The sequence below is a fragment of the Theobroma cacao genome, chromosome 5 (genome assembly GCF_053813885.1).
Source record: "Theobroma cacao isolate CCN51 chromosome 5, ASM5381388v1, whole genome shotgun sequence".
Lineage (NCBI taxonomy): Eukaryota > Viridiplantae > Streptophyta > Magnoliopsida > Malvales > Malvaceae > Theobroma > Theobroma cacao.
In genome coordinates this window covers 39,563,205-39,579,381 of record NC_142643.1, presented here as the reverse complement: position 1 = coordinate 39,579,381, position 16,177 = coordinate 39,563,205, and the positions used below count along the sequence as shown (strand labels likewise).

Here is a 16,177-nt window from a genome sequence, read left to right as displayed (position 1 = left end):
GTCAATATATGAATTTGAAATCTGAGCATATGGTGCGTTTCTATTACTTGATCAAAGATAAAATGGTGCAAATTAGATATTTAAAGTACTTGACCTAGCGTTCCCATTGTGCAATAATGGCACAATAGTGCTTATAGAAATAGAAAAACCTTTAAGGTGCAGGAATGTGGCGTTCCTATTATACATTAAGGTATAATGGTGCCAATATGTGAATTCGAAGTCTTACTATATGGTGCGTTCCCCTTACTTTCTATGGTGAATTTGAAGCATATATAAAAAAAATATGTAATGTTTTCTAAATTTTCTTATTTATAAAAAGATATTTTTTTGCCTTGCTTTGTTAATGTAGGTCATGTCCGGATTATGTCCTTCCATTTTTTGTTTGTTGGAATTATGAGTTAATTGTTATCATGTGTTGCCCCCATAAATTTTTTAGTCACAGCTAATCGTTACTTTCTACTTGCCATTTTCATTTTTGATATGTAGTGGAAACTTATCTTACGTTCTCCATTATACTTCAGTAGCTACTGTTGTGGTAAGTATGCAAACTTGTTTATTGTTTCTTCTAGCCTTTTCTCATTTTTTTTATGAAGTATTGGCTGATTAATTTAATTGTTGTGGCATCTATTAAATATTTTGACGAAATTAAGAAATCAGTTAGTCTTCTTCCCTATTGATTATTTGATCTAACTGATTTTGGTTTTCTGTGGTTTACAAATGCCATTAATTTGCCATAAAGCCCATAACTTAGCAATGATTCCATTTGAAGTGCTTATGGAAAACTGAAAATGCTTTGCTTTCATCCTTGGTAAGATTTTTTTTTTGTTTAGAATGCCATTTTCTTTAGATTCTTTGATTGATTATAGAGATATTGCACTAGCTAATTTTGGAATGTCTTCTCATGGTTTTTTGATTTAATCTTATTAGGTAGATGATGCTGCATCAGAAACAAATGAAGAGAGAGCTTTATGGAACACTTTCTTGGTTGTTAAGAACAAAATTCACTCCGATATATTCTCAGTTTGTTACTAGTCTCCTAGTGCTGTTGAATAAAATGATGCTTTTGTTTAAATTGTTTGATTTGCACTTTCTTAAATAACCATGAAATCTAACTTTTTTGATTATATAGGTATTGAGGTTGATGATTTCATTGAACTATCATCAGAGCTAGTACAACCTTTTGAGGATTTTTATGATGGAAGTTTATGTGATGGTGGTATGTTGTCTCCGTGTCTTACTCGATTTTTAATAATTTATGGTTCCTTAGTATGATTAATTAATTTATTAATTATCTTGTTTGACATAGTTTTATGAACTTGTTTATAAGCTTGCTTAACGAGACAAAAAGTTGAAAGAACTTTTTTTAATGACAAGCCAAAATATTGTATTAATAATTGGGGGGTTATCAAACAATAGTTAACCGAGCAACAGGGAAGAACAAATCGAAGCAATCAAAAATCAAACCACTCCGTACAATAACAACACTCAAAACCCACAAAATTTTATAAAACACCGAAATGGAAAGAACAAGTCGCTCTCACACCATTCCATTTCAACCCACAATCACCTTGACATCCAAAATGCATACCACAACTATCTAGAACACAAAAAACATCTCTCACATCAACAGAAAAACTGATAAGCTGACACAACCAAGCAAAACCTAAGTCCAACTCAGACATATCATGAGACAAATCATATTCAAATAAACCCACACTTGTGAATTTGCAATCTTAGTATATGGTGCATTCTTGTTATTTGATCAAAAGTATAATGGTGAAAATTAGATATTTCAAGTACATGACATAACATATCCATTGTTTAATAATGGCACAATAATTGTTTATAGAAATAAAATACTTTATGGTGTGTGCATTTGCCATTCCTATTATACATTAAGGTATAATGGTGCTGATATGTGAATTTGAAATTTTAGCGTACGGTGCATTCCTATTTAAGGTACTTGACATGGCATTCCTATCGTGTAATAATGCACGATGGTGCTTATAGAAATAATAAAACTTTAACGTGTGGAAATGTGGCATTCTTATTATACATTAAGATATAACGGTGCCTAAATGTGAATATGAAATCTTAGCATATGGTGTATTCTTATTAATCGATCGAAGGTGTGGTGATGCAAATTAGATATTTAAAATACTTGACGTGACATTCCTATTGTGTAATAATGGCACAATGGTGCTTATAAAAATAAAACCTTAAGGTGCGGGCATGTGGCATTCTTGTTAGATATTAAGGTATAATGGTGCCTATATGTGAGTATGAAATCTTAATATATGATGCATTCCTATTATTTGATCGAAGAAGTAAAGGTGCAAATTAGATATTTAAAGTACTTGACGTAACATTCCTATTGTGTAATAACGGCACAATGGTGCTTACAAAAACAAAAAAAATCAAGTGTGTGAGCATGTGGCATTCCTATTATACATTAAGGTATAATGGTGCCAATTCGTGAATTTTAAATCTTAGTATATGGTGCATTTCTATTATTTGATCGAAGGTATAATGGTGCAAATTTGATCTTTAAAGTGCTTGATGTGGCATTCCTATTGTGTAATTATGGCACAATGGTGCTCACAAACATAAAGAAACTTTAAGGTTTGGGTATGTGGCATTCCTATTATACATTACGGTATAATGATGTCAATATTTAAATTTGAAATCTGAGCATATGGTGCATTCCTATTACTTGATCGAAGGTAAAATGGTGCAAATTAAATATTTAAAGTACTTGACCTGGCATTTCTATTGTGCAATAATGGCACAATGGTGCTTATGGAAATAATAAACCTTTAAGGTGCGGGAATGTGGTATTACTATTATATATTAAGGTATAATAATGCCAATAAGTGAATTCGAAGTCTTACTCTATGATGCGTTCTCATTGCTCTCTATGGTGAATTGGACGCACATATAAAAGAATATGCAATGTTTTCTACATTTTCTTATTTATAAAAAGATATTCTTTTCCCCCTGCTTTGTTAATGTAGGTCATGTCCGGATTATGTCCCTCAATTCCTTTTTTGTTTGTTGAGATTATGAGGTAATAGTTGTTATGTGTTGCCCCCCTATATTTTTTAGTCACAGCTAATCGTTACTTTTTACTTGCTATTTTCATTTTCGATACGTAGTGGAAACTTATCTTACATTCTCCGTTATACTTCAGTAGCTACTGTTGTAGTAAGTATGCAAACTTGTTTATTGTTTCCTCTTACCTCTTCTTACTTTTTATGAAGTATTGGATGATTAATTTAATTATTGTGGCATCTATTTAGTATTTTGACAAAAATTATGAAATGAGTTAGTCTTCTTCCCTAATGATTATTTGATCTAATTGATTTCTTCCCTAATGATTATTTGATCTAATTGATTTTGGTTTTCTGTGGCTTACAAATGCCATTAATTTGCCATACCTAAGCAATGATTCCTTTTGAAGTGCTTATGGAAAACTGAAAATGCTGTGCTTTCATTCTTGGTAAGATTTTTTTTTCTTTGTTTCGAATGCCATTTTCTTTAGATTCTTTGATAGACTATAGAGATATTGCACTCGTTAATTCTGGAATGTCTTCTCATGGTTTTTTGATTTAATCTTATTAGGTGGATGATGTTGCATCAGAAACAAAGAAGAGAGCTTTATGGAACACTTTCTTGTTTGTTAAAAACAAAATTCACTACGGTATATTCTTAGTTTGTTACTAGTCTCCTAGTGTTGTTGAATAAAATGATGCTTTTATTTAGATTGTTTGATTAGCACTTTCTTAAATAACCCTGAAAAGAAACAAAGAAGAGAGAGCTTTATGGAACACTTTCTTGTTTGTTAAAAACAAAATTCACTCCGGTATATTCTTAGTTTGTTACTAGTCTCCTAGTGCTGTTGAATAAAATGATGCTTTTATTTAGATTGTTTGATTAGCACTTTCTTAAATAACCTTGAAATCTAACTTTTGTGATTATACAGGCATTGAGGTTGATGATTTCATTAAACTATCATCAGAGCTAATACAACCTCTTGAGGATTTTTATGATGAAGTATATATGTGATGGTGGTATGTTCTCTTCGTGTCCTACTCGTATCGTTAATAATTTATGGTTTCTTACTATGATTAATTAATTTATTAATCAGCTTGTTTGACATAGTTCCGTGAACTTGTTTATAAGCTTGCTTAACGGGACGAAAAGTTGAAAGAACTTTTTTTAATGATAAGCCAAAATATTGTATTAATAATTGGGGGGTTATCAAACAATCACTAACCCAGCAACAGGGAAGAACAAATCAAAGCAATCGAAAATCAAACCACTTCGTACAATAACAACACTTAAAACGCACCAAAAGCTATAAAACATTGAGATGGAAAGAACAAGCGGCTTTCACACCGCTCCATTTCAACCCACAATCACCTTGACATCCAAAATGCATACCATAACTATCTAGAACACAAAAACATCCTTCACATCAACAGAAAAACTGATAAGCTGACACAACCAAGCAAAATCTAAGTCCAACTCAGACAGATCATGAGACACATCATATTCAAATAAACCCACACTTGTGAATTTGCAATCTTAGTATATGGTGTATTCTTATTATTTGATCAAAAGTGTAATGGTGAAAATTAGATATTTAAAGTACATGGCATAACATATCCATTGTTTAATAATGGCACAATAGTTGTTTATAGAAATAAAATACTTTATGGTGTGTGCATTTGCCATTCCTATTATACATTAAGGTATAATGGTGCCGATATGTGAATTTGAAATTTTAGCGTACGGTGCATTCCTATTTAAGGTACTTGACATGGCATTCCTATCATGTAATATTGGCACAATGGTGCTTATAGAAATAATGAAACTTTAACGTGTGGAAATGTGGCATTCTTATTATACATTAAGGTATAATGGTGCCTAAATGTGAATATGAAATCTTAGCATATGGTGTATTCTTATTAATCGATTGAAGGTGTGGTGATGCAAATTAGATATTTAAAATACTTGACGTGGCATTCCTATTATATAATAATGGCACAATGGTGTTTATAAAACTAATAAAACCTTAAGGTGCGGGCATGTGGCATTCTTATTATACATTAAGGTATAACGGTGCCTATATGTGAATATGAAATCTTAGTATATGATGCATTCCTATTATTTGATCGAAGGCGTGAAGGTGCAAATTAGATATTTAAAGTACTTGACGTAGCATTCCTATTGTGTAATAACGGCACAATGGTGCTTACAAAAACAAAAAAACATTAAGTGTGTGAGCATGTGGCATTCCTATTATACATTAAGGTATAATGGTACCAATCCGTGAATTTTAAATCTTAGTATATGGTGTATTTCTATTATTTGATCAAAGGTATAATGGTGCAAATTTGATATTTAAAGTGCTTGACGTGGCATTCCTATTGTGTAATTATGGCACAATGGTGCTCACAGACATAAAGAAACTTTAAGGTTTGGGTATGTGGCATTCCTATTATACATTATGGTATAATGGTGTCAATATTTGAATTTGAAATCTAAGCATATGGTGCGTTCCTATTACTTGATCGAAGGGAAAATGGTGCAAATTAGATATTTAAAGTACTTGACCTGACATTCCTATTGTGCAATAATGGCACAATGGTGCTTATGGAAATAATAAACCTTTAAGGTGCGGGAATGTGGCATTACTATTATATATTAAGTATAATGATGCCAATATGTGAATTCGAAGTCTTACTCTATGGTGCGTTCTCCTTGTTCTCTATGGTGAATTGGAAGCACATATAAAAGAATATGCAATGTTTTCTACATTTTCTTATTTATAAAAAGATATTCTTTTCCCCCTACTTTGTTAATGTAGGTCATGTCCGGATGATGTCCCTCCATTCCTTTTTTGTTTGTTGGGATTATGAGGTAATAGTTGTTATGTGTTGCCCCCCTATATTTTTTAGTCACAACTAATCGTTACTTTCTACTTGCTATTTTCATTTTCGATATGTAGTGGAAACTTATCTTACGTTCTCCGTTATTCTTCAATAGCTACTGTTGTGGTAAGTATGCAAACTTGTCTATTGTTTCCTCTTGCCTCTTCTTACTTTTTATGAAGTATTGGATGATTAATTTAACTATTGTGACATTTATTTAGTATTTTGACAGATTATGAAATGAGTTAGTTTTCTTCCCTAATGATTATTTGATCTAACTGATTTTGGTTTTCTGTGGCTTACAAATGGCATTAATTTGCCATAACTAAGCAATGATTCCCTTTGAAGTGCTTATGGAAAACTGAAAATGCTGTGCTTTCATTCTTGGTAAGATTTTTTTTTCTTTGTTTAGAATGTTATTTTCTTTAGATTATTTGATAGATTATAGAAATATTGCACTTGTTAATTTTGGAATGTCTTCTCATGGTTTTTTGATTTAATCTTATTAGGTGGATGAAGCTGCATCAGAAACAAAGAAGAGAGAGATTTATGGAACACTTTCTTGTTTGTTAAAAACAAAATTCACTCCGGTACATTCTTAGTTTGTTACTAGTCTCCTAGTGCTGTTGAATAAAATGATGCTTTTATTTAAATTGTTTGATTAGCACTTTCTTAAATAACCCTGAAATCTAACTTTTGCGATTATACAGACATTGAGGTTGATGATTTCATTGAACTATCATCAGAGCTAGTACAACCTTTTAAGGATTTTTATGATGAAGTATATATGTGATGGTGGTATGTTCTCTTCGTGTCCTACTCGTATCGTTAATAATTTATGGTTCTTTAGTATGATTAATTAATTTAGTAATCAGCTTGTTTGACATAGTTCCATGAACTTGTTTATAAGCTTGCTTTACGGGACAAAAAGTTGAAAGAACTTTTTTTAATGATAAGCCAAAATATTGTATTAATAATTGGGGGGTTATCAAACAATCGCTAACCCAGCAATAGGGAAGAACAAATCGAAGCAATCGAAAATCAAACCACTCCGTACAATAACAACACTCAAAACGCACAAAATGCTATAAAACACCGAAATGGAAAGAACAAGCGGCTCTCACACTGTTCCATTTCAACCCACAATCACCTTGACATCCAAAATGCATACCACAACTATCTAGAACACAAAAAACATCCCTCACATCAACAGAAAAACTGATAAGCTGACACAACCAAGCAAAATCTAAGTCCAACTCAGACAGATCATGAGACACATCATATTCAAATAAACCCACACTTGTGAATTTGCAATCTTAGTATATGGTGCATTCCTATTATTTGATCAAAAGTGTAATGGTGAAAATTAGATATTTAAAGTACATGGCATAACATATCCATTGTTTAATAATGGCACAATAGTTGTTTATAGAAATAAAATACTTTATGGTGTGTGCATTTGCCATTCCTATTACACATTAAGGTATAATGGTGCCGATATGTGAATTTGAAATTTTAGCGTGCGGTGCATTCCTATTTAAGGTACTTGACATGGCATTCCTATCATGTAGTATTGGAATGATGGTGCTTATAGAAATAATGAAACTTTAACGTGTGGAAATGTGGCATTCTTATAATACATTAAGGTAAAATGGTGCCTAGATGTGAATATGAAATCTTAGCATATGGTGCATTCTTATTAATCGATCGAAGGTGTGGTGATGCAAATTAGATATTTAAAATACTTGACGTGGCATTCCTATTGTGTAATAATGGCACAATGGTGCTTATAAAAATAATAAAACCTTAAGGTGCGGGCATGTGGCATTCTTATTATACATTAAGGTATAATGGTGCCTAAATGTGAATATGAAATCTTAGTATATGATGCATTCTTATTATTTGATCGAAGAAGTGAAGGTGCAAATTAGATATTTAAAGTACTTGACGTAGCATTTCTATTGTGTAATAACGGCATAATGGTGCTTAAAAAAATAAAAAAACATCAAGTGTGTGAGCATGTGGCATTCCTATTATACATTAAGGTATAATGGTGCCAATCCGTGAATTTTAAATCTTAGTATATGGTGCATTTCTATTATTTGATCGAAGGTATAATGATTCAAATTCGATATTTAAAGTGCTTGATGTGGCATTCCTATTGTGTAATTATGGCACAATGGTGCTCACAGACATAAAAAAACTTTAAGGTTTTGATATGTGGCATTCCTATTATACATTACGGTATAATGGTGTCAATATTTGAATTTGAAATCTGAGCATATGTTGCGTTCCTATTATTTGATTGAAGGTAAAATGGTGCAAATTAAATGTTTAAAGTACTTGACCTGGCATTCCTATTATGCAATAATGGCACAATGGTACTTATGGAAATAATAAACTTTTAAGGTACGGGAATGTGGCATTCCTATTATACATTAGGGTATAATGGTGCCAATATGTGAATTCGAAATCTTACTATATGGTGCGTTCCCCTTGCTTTCTATGGTGAATTTGAAGCATATATAAAAAAATATGCAATGTTTTCTACATTTTGTTATTTATAAAAGGATATTCTTTTCCCCCTGCTTTGTTAATGTAGGTCATGTCCGGATTATGTCCCTCCATTCCTTTTTTGTTTGTTGGGATTATAAGGTAATTGTTATTATGTGTTGCCTCCCTATTTTTTAAGTCACAGCTAATCGTTATTCTACATGCTATTTTCATTTTTGATATGTAGTGGAAACTTATCTTACGTTCTTCGTTATACTTCAGTGGCTACTGTTATGGTATGTATGCATACTTATTTATTGTTTCCTCCAGCCTCTTCTCATTTTTTATGAAGTATTGGAAGATGAATTTAATTATTATGGTATCTATTAAGTATTTTGACAAAATTATGAAATCAGTCAGTTTTCTTCCCTATTGATTATTTGATCTAACTAATTTTGATTTTTTGTGGTTTACAAATGCCATTAATTTGCCATAACTAAGTAGTGATTCCTTTTGAAGTGCTCATGAAAAACTAAAAATGCTGAACTTTCATTCTCGGTAAGATTTTTTTTTTTTTTGGTTTAGAATGTTATTTTCTTTAGATTCTTTGATTGATTATAGAGATATTGCACACGCAAATTTTGGAATCTCTTCTGATGGTATTTTGATTTAATCTTATTAGGTGGATAAAGCTGCATCAGAAACAAATGAAGAGATGGCTTTATGGAACACTTTCTTGTTTGTTAAAAACAAAATTCACCCCGGCATATTGTTAGTTTATTACTAGACTCCTGGTGCTGTTCAATAAAATGACATTTTTATTTAAATTGTTTGATTAACAGTTTTCTTAAATAACCTTGAAACCTAACTTTTTTTATTATGCAGGTATTGAGGTTGATGATTTCATTGAAATATAATCAGAGCTTGTACAACCTCTTGAGGATTTTTATGATGAAGTATTTGTGATGGTGGTATGTTGTCCTCGTATCCTACTCGTATCGTTAATAATTTATGGTTCATTAGTATGATTAACTAATTTATTAATTAGCTTGTTTAACATAGTTCCATGAACTTGTTTATAAGCTTGTTTAATGGGACGAAAAGATGAAAGAACTTTTTTTAATGATAAGTCAAAATATTGTATTAATAATTGGGGGGTATCAAACAATCGCTAACCCAGCAACAGGGAAGAACAAATCGAAGCAATCGAAAATCAAACCACTCCGCACAATAACAAAACCCAAAACCCACAAAATGTTCACAGAATTTGGATCTCCCTTCTAGTTTACGCACCATTATATGATCCCAAAAATGTTCTCTCTTAATTAAGGGCTTGATAATGTTTATTATCGTTTAAATGAGATCCTAATAGGTCGGACATCACATAAAGACCTTAATCTAACTTATTCTTGGAATTTAATCTTGACTTCTCTTGACATTTTTGTTTTTTATGTCGCCTCAAGGTTGCAGCCATTCAGTAATCTTTGAAATAATGGTGAATATGGTAGGGTGTGATAAGTCATGAATATGGTAGAGCATGTCCAAGGTGTCTTGTCAGCATTACTTAATTCCTGTGAGAAAGGTGGAGGATTGCATTTTCTGGTGTGTCAAATTAGTGCCTTAGGCTGTACTCATTCATGTGTGAGCATGCTTGTCACTGGATTATATATGCCTCTCTGATGAATTTTGGGAAAGAGCTGTTTGACACGTGCGTATGCTTCAGCAGTTGCTTGTTGTGTTGACAACAATGACTGATCACTACATTGATTGAATAATTACCTCACATTTTCTTTATCGTGGTGGTCTATTTTCTTAAAGTATTTATTGAGACAATGGTTAAATGTGTTAGCATCTAATATTCTCGATCTCCGATGCCTTGGAGAGATGGAAATATTTCCATCTTCTTTTGTAACTATTATATAAAGTAATTGTCTCTCTTCGTTGCAATTTAATCTAGAGGACTTAGTTGTGGTTGTAATATGTCTATATGTTGATGAATCAGGTCCTAAAAATTTGCTTTTTATTCGCTTTAGCTTCTTTTGAAGTCCCCATTTGCTTTTGACCTCTCACGCTGATTTTAATTTTTTTTTTTTTTCATTTTAGTCAAGACCTTTCGAGATCAAATTTCCGCATAGAACTTGATGCTGCTAATGCAACTTGGTTACTAAATGATGTAACCTTGCTATCAACAAAGACTGGAGAACTGTTACTGTTGACCCTTCTTTATGATGGGCAGTAAGTGTTTTCATTTGGTTGTCATTTGGATTTTCACTAGTATTTTGTTGTATTTTAGTTTCCTTTTAAGCTGAAGAATAATATCTCCGTCTTTTTTGGGTTTGATATCACAATTAATTGAATTGGTAGACAATCTTTGTTTTACATGGCAGAGTTGGTCATGGTGCTTTGTAAAGAAAACACAAATTAACAAGGGTTATAGGTTTTTGTGTTGGTTGGAGATGTTGAAGGTGATGTCCCTCTGGAAAAGCGATTGCGAAGGTCATCTTCTGATGCTTTGCAAACTATGGTTGGCAATGAAGAGCTTTCTTTGTATGGTTCGGCCCCCCAATAACACTGAGTCAGCAAAGGTGGTGTACCATTCTATAAGTAATACAGGGCCTTTGGGTGATTTCTTTAAGCTTTATCCTGGGGAATAGAACAATCAAATGACTAAATCTATCTAACAATTGAGCATCTAAATTAGTATTAAAGATTCTATCTTTGCAGTCAAAGTAAAAAACTGGACAATTGCTTCATTCCTGTGGATTTTAGCTGCTGTTCTCATGATTTCTCATCTTGAGAGTTCATCTGTTAAAATTGTAGTTGTTCTGAAGTTTGTTTGTGTAATAGGTTCGAGAAATTAGTTATTGGGTTCATGATGTCTCAATATAATTTAGACTGCAGTTACCATCAAGAGATAAATGCTATTTTTGTTATTTATTACACTTGTTCAACATATCATATGCTGCATGGTTCATCATAATTATGGTTATTACTTTTTAGTCTTTTACCCTACAAATGTTTCCCTCCCTCTATGTGTGCTGAAGACTTTCTTGCTTGCAGTGAGGGACTCATTAATTAATGTTGGCCCTTTGAAGGACTTCTCATATGGCTTAAGGATTAATGCTGATGCGAATGCAACTGGCATTGCCAAACAAAGTAATTATGAGCTGGTTATTTTGTGGGTTAAAATGCTTTTCTTCAATCCTCAGTGATTAATGGACATGGAAGTGGTTCATGGAAAATGAAAAAAAAAAAAAATTGGTGTTATTGCAATTGACTGGATGTGGCTACTATCAAGCTTAGACATTGCCTTCAAGCTCTTTGTATTTGTATATTGTGCATTTTTATAGCATTTATTTCGTATTCTTCTTTGGAATTTTTTACCCCAAATGATTTGTGGGTTTATTGTGCCTGAAGTCAAGTCTTGGCTAATGTTTCGGGTGTGCTGTTCTGGCCATGGAAAGACTGGTGCCCTCTGTGTTCTAGGACAGTCAATTCGTCCAGAAATGATTACCGAGGTCTACCCATGCTCCAGCTCTGACTGAATTTTTCCTGATTAAGATTTTAATTGTTGATATCATTGATGTAAATATTTTTCTAGTTGCCATTGTTAATCTAACTAATCATTTTCAGTGGTACACGGATCACATCTTAGTGCTGGAAAACCTCATCTGTGCTTGCATCATTGCATGCACAATTTTGTCATCTGCAGGTTGAACCAACGGGTTGTAAAGGAATTTGGACTGTCTACCACAAGAGCACACGCAGTCACAGTGCTGATTTGTCTGAAGTGACTGATGATGAATATCATGCATATTTGATTATAAGTCTGGAGGCAAGGACTATGGTAGTCCCATTTTCTAACCTTCACTTTAATTCTTTACCGAAGTCAATTTAATTTTCCATTGTTTGATCAGTTAACATTTTTTTAAAAAAGCTTGAAGAGATTTTATCAGTTTGAAATCCGACTTTCTGGATTCAAATTAATGCCTTGTCATTTTACTAACAAATTAAAAAAAAAAAATTTCACTTCTCAACTTGCAATTGACATCACAGATTTGACTTTCTGGATTAACCACTTCTAGTTCCCTATGATGAACAGGTGCTTGAAGCAGCTCATCTTTTGACAGAAGTGACTGAAAGTATAGACTACTATGTTCAAGGAAGAACAATTGCTGCAGGAAATTTGTTGGAAGATGGGACCAGTTACATGGTCTGTATTTACATGGAGGTGCTTTCCACGAGGTTGGAGATAATTTTCATTCTCCAAGTAGCACTACTACTGTTGTTGGCTCATAAGATGACATTTTTGGAATCACTTTCGTCAATAAGAGGGCATGATCGAACGTATCTCTTTTACAACGCCTAAATGATCTTGTAGGACACCACCTACAACTGCCGAGCTTGGCTTCCCTGTGGCCAACCCATCCATACATTAAAGCTTCATAACTCCTTGAGGTGAGCTTGGATCCTCCAACGGTCAGTGATGAGGGGTGGTTTCCAAGACGTGCGTGAGCCATGGGTAAATTTGTAGGTCGTGTCCAAGTGTTGGGCTTGGGGAGGAGTGTGGATTAAATTTGTTGCTTTATTTAGTTTGTCACTGATTTCCTATTGAAAATAACATTTATGACATTTATGTTGAGTAATGCGTTGTTGTATTAATGAAATTTCTACTTGTATATAGAATCTCAAAAAAAAAAAAAAAGAGTTTTTATTTGTAATTTTGTTAAATGTTAATGTATTTCATTTATATAATTATGCAGAATATTTATATAATATAATATTTTAAAATATTTTTATTAACCCAATATTAATGCGAATGACTGCATTGACCCGAGATGGAGCCTTGAATGGATTATTGTCGGATCCGATTATGATAACTACGCTATCAAATGGGTGGGTATGAATATTTTTTTCCCTTTTTATCTTTTTTTACTTATGAATGTTAAATGAAAAAAAAAAAGCTAAAGAAGAAAGAAAGAAAATTAAAATCTAGAGGGGTCCTTAAACCCAAGCCATGCGTTGGCACCTAAAAGTCTTACGCTGAGGCTTTGGCTCAGCTTGTCTATTTAAACCTTCTTAAGCTATTTTTATTATTAAAATGTTAAAAAATATATATATATTCTTTTAATAAAATTTTAAAACAAAAATTAAATGAAAATATAATGATTATTAATATTATAATAATCTTGCTTTTCAAAAAAAATATTATAATAATCTTGAGCCAGGCCAGACCTGAGTCCAGAAAATCTTGCCCAAATCTCGGGCCAAACCTAGTTGAGCCAGTGGACCTATTGGGTCACTTGATCCATGTACAAATCTACTAAAATTCAAATATTTTTTTGCATGAAAAAAATTTATATAAGTTACTCCTTAAGCTTAAGGTAATGATTACCCATTAGATATATACCCATGAGCACGTATTTATTATGATTATTTTTTGTAATCAAGCATTCATTTACTACCCTTTTTTAAAAAAAGAAAAAAGAAGCTCCTACCATTTATGACCTTGTTTAAAATATTAAATAAAACTATAGATGGGTGTGCCAATCCAACTTGAGTTAATTAATGGGTGCAATTTGGGGGATAAATATTAAAAGTGTAACAGATGTGAATGAATTAGAACTTTAAAATTCAACCATTTCAAAGAGGAATAATAACCAAAACTTAAAGTCTGGAATTTGTGACATGATTTTCTTATTTATTAGCAATGGATATACAACTCTTCATATGTAGAGTAAACCACAAGGAGGAATAAACAAGACTAATTAGTTCACATGCAATCTAGGAGTAATGTGCACCTGCAGTGAATTTTGCATTACACTAGTAAATTCATGTTTTTCAGTCAAGTCCACATCATGTCCTTTCAAATTAGACCACTTGAAATGCCAAACCAAGTTTGCCACAAAGTACTCAAGGTGAAGCATTGCCAAATTATATGCTGGGCACATCCTCCTCCCTACACCAAATGGCATCATCTTGATCTCTTTTCTTCCAGTAAAATCAAAAGCTTCTCCATCATCACCGTTTAAGAATCTCTCAGGCTTGAATTCCATTGGATTTTCCCATACCTTTGGATCCCTTCCCATTTCTCCCACCGTGAGAGTTACAACACTATCCTTTGGCACCAAAAAACCATGCAACAAGACATCTTTTGTCACAGAATGTGGGACTAGAAAAAGGCTCGGGGGATGACGCCTTAAGCCTTCCAAAATAACAGCTCTAAGATATGGCATCTTTCGCAGATCATCTTCCTTTATCTCTACTTCTCCATCTCCTATAACCCCTTTAATCTCCTCGAACAACTTGTCTTGGATATGTTGGTACTTCACTAAATTTGCCATGATCCATTGCAAAGATGTGGCCGTAGTATCGGTACCCCCAGTAAAGAACTCAGAGCACAATGTCACAATTTCCTTTTCTTCAAGCTTTCTCTTCTGCTCCGGAAGGTTTAAATCAAACAATGTATCAACGTAAGGAAGGAAAGACTCCTGGAAAATATTTTTGTCTTTTAATGCCCTTCTCGCTCTTATTAAAGGAACCAGTGTTTCTTCCTGGTCTTTTCGAAGCGTGAGGAGCTCCTTCCAACTCTGATGAAAGAAAATTTTCCCAAACCTTGGAAAGAGATTTATCATTTTGGATCTGTTGAAACTTAGCAGTACACGACGCTGTACGTCCCTAATGTCTTTGATTTGCTTTCGCTCAAGCTTTTGACCAAAGCACATGTAAACTAACAAACAAAAAATGGCATGTTGGATTGGTTCCATTACTTGAATACCATTATCGACGAAATCTGACTGGGACTTTAGGTCGTCGATTAAGATTTGGATTGCCCATTTACGAGCACACGCGTAGGATTTTATTTTCGAAGAATGGAGAATATTAGAAACAAGATTACGGCGGAAGAGGAGCCATGTAGGGCCATGAAATGCCGAGGTGATATTATGCTGATCACAGCTAAATAATTTTTCACTGGCAGGTGCTGGAGGGCGGTCAGAAAAGACGGCACCCTGAACAATCAAGGCTTGATGGGCAAGGGAGTGGCTGCCAATAATGATGATTGGTTTGGAACCTACTCTGAGAGTGTAAATTGGACCATATTTTGAATGCAGGGTGGGAGCCAGGGCCATGATTTGGGGAAAAGGCTTATGTAGCCAAAACAGGTTGCCAATGAATGGAATTGCAAAGGGCCCTGGAGGAAGTTGGTGAGTTGTTTTCTTGGTAAGAAGGCTTAAGAGAGATTTAAGAAGGACGGAGATGAAGAAGGCGATCATGAGACCGATGATGATGAAACAGGTTCCCATTTCTGAAAAATAAAAATAAAAAAAAAATTGTGTCATTGGCAGTTGATCATTGGATTCAGATTTATATGTGATCGGAAGAGATGATGAAGCTTTATAGTATAATTATTTGTGTTCACGTAAACTGGTAAACACTGACAGGCAGCGCATGCTTGGGACGACAAGATAATTTCTTTATTACTTTGTACTCAAATAATCTTGTGCTGCATGCTCAAGTCACTTAAGAGGAACTTAAAAGTTTGAGCAGCTGTTAACACATTTATCCTCGTATTTTTGCTTTTGTAAAAATATTACTTGGTCATATAATTTAGATCTTTTTGCCTCTAAATCATTTAATTTAGCCCAGGAAAACGTTGGAATTGGATTAAGATTTTTTTCACCTCTATTACCTTGATATTTTATAATGTTTTAAAAGATTTGCTATGTATGTTGCCAAAAACTCGGTGT

At 33.3% G+C, this 16,177-nt stretch overlaps 1 long non-coding RNA gene and 1 pseudogene across 1 annotated transcript; one reads left to right on the top strand and one right to left on the bottom strand.

Annotated features, from left to right (window-relative positions):
* Positions 1-6,897: 6,897 nt before the first annotated feature.
* On the top strand, positions 6,898-11,681 carry LOC18599466 (uncharacterized). The gene is made up of 5 exons (XR_016026416.1): positions 6,898-8,987; positions 9,112-9,200; positions 9,315-9,400; positions 10,533-11,014; positions 11,490-11,681. It is a non-coding gene; the product is annotated as an uncharacterized LOC18599466 (long non-coding RNA).
* A 2,436-nt stretch (positions 11,682-14,117) lies between these two features.
* On the bottom strand, positions 14,118-15,733 carry LOC18599465 (cytochrome P450 89A2 pseudogene; annotated as a pseudogene).
* Between the last annotated feature and the right edge of the window lie 444 nt (positions 15,734-16,177).